The sequence below is a fragment of the Apteryx rowi genome, unplaced genomic scaffold (assembly GCF_003343035.1).
Source record: "Apteryx rowi isolate R43461 unplaced genomic scaffold, aptRow1 scaffold_30, whole genome shotgun sequence".
In the NCBI taxonomy this organism is placed as follows: domain Eukaryota; kingdom Metazoa; phylum Chordata; class Aves; order Apterygiformes; family Apterygidae; genus Apteryx; species Apteryx rowi.
In genome coordinates this window covers 104,066-105,843 of record NW_020449419.1, presented here as the reverse complement: position 1 = coordinate 105,843, position 1,778 = coordinate 104,066, and positions in this window count along the sequence as shown.

Below are 1,778 nucleotides of genomic sequence, written 5' to 3'. Positions count from 1 at the left end.
AATACCACCTACTAAAGAAACTGTGGATGTCAGAAAACGTTGCTGAATTTTTTTCCTTAGTTCTACTAATGTTTAGCATGTAGCAGGAACACTCATGAATATGGGCTGAAAGCTGTCTTCATGCTGTTTCTCATGTTGAGACCTGCTCAGGGAATGATCATGTGGTGATTCTAAAATAGTGCTATACATATGTCCTAGGCTAAAATACTCAAGGTGAAGCAGATGCAGCCTTGGTGAGAGTTGTTTGGGGCTTTTTTTTTTTTCCTTAAAGTACTGTTTAGTTTCTACCTTAAGTTGGGAAAACAGATCATTGAGAGGGACCCTAATAGGTCCTGTAAAATTAGTAGGTTTTCAAAATTGTTTTCATGCTTTCCATAGATATATTCAGGACCAAAATGGGAGCCTGCCTTGCTTGAAAGTCTGCCTGCCTTTAAAGGTTTGACAACAGACTGCCACATTTGAACTAGAGTAGGAATGATGAAACTGCTGGAGAGAGACTATTAGGACTTCACATAAAACCTAGAATTTCATTGTTGTCTGCTAATCTGCAGTGATTACGTGTAGGGGGAAACTCAAGGATCTCTTAAAGTCCCTGTTATCCATATTGCCACTGTTCCCAGGTAAGCAGCACTTTGACCCACACTTAATTTTTTCCTGGGCAACGATACCAGCTATGTCACGTGGTGCTGTTTTCTCAGAGTGAGCAGCAGCATCCTAGTTGATCTTTCCACTAATTTTCGTTCTCCTGGACTGAGAATGCCAAGGGGAGGTCATCCTGGCTTATTATCTCATGGGAAAGAATTTGTTGCAATGGCTAATTGAGGAGAGAGACTTGTGCAAGTTTAAAAAACAAACAAAAAACCCTAAACAAAAAAACTTAAAAGCTAGTGCAGTGTTAAAGCTGCATTTTCAAACTCTATTCTTGTATACCTGTGTTTTTCCTAGCATTACCATGCGTATTGGAGGAATTCACCACACCTTGCTTTTGTGTCAGACCCCTTTACCTCGGGTCTATGTGGTAAGAGCTAATGTCACTATCTTCATGCCAAAATTGCCAGCTTAACCAGTTTCCCCCTGTCCCTTGGACACAGACTTCTTAGGTGTTGCTCTTTGTAAATTGGATGAAAAGACACAGGGTGAACAGAACATTTTTGGTAGTTTTCTCTGGTTTCTTTTATGGAATTAGCAAGCTAAACTGGCTTGTTCTGCAGGTGCCCAATTACTAGATCAGACCAGAGAAGAGGCCTGGGGAGAAAGGTGCACAGCAAAATTACCCCTCGGTAGCAGCCTGCAATTATCTAGACTAGATTAAATCCTGATGGAAAAATCCTGCTCCTCACAAAATTGAGGTCATATAGGGAGAGCCGCTCCTACTTTAAAATAGCTTTGGAGCTAACTGCTCAGCTTATTTTGTTGTTCTCTCGAGTGTCTCCTGCAATTTTTATTTTGTGCAGCTAGTCATGGGAGCGGGGTCCTTGTTCACTTTTTATCCTACCTAAATAACCTCACAGCTAGCTGGCTGCTCTGCCCTGAAATAAGGGCAAGGGTTGTTCTCCCCCTTCCCTCCCCCCTGCTGAACATCTTCATCCTTCCCAGCTGACACCCTGCTTCTTCTGGAGTTTTTATTTATTTATTTTTATTTAAAAAAACCAAAAACTCTAACCCCTGGACGCTCTCTCCATGCGGCGCAAGGGCTACACGCCTCTGCCCGGTGATCAGGCGCGTCCGCTGCTCTCTCGGGGGCCCCTCGTGGCGATGGCGATGGCGGCGGCCGGGGC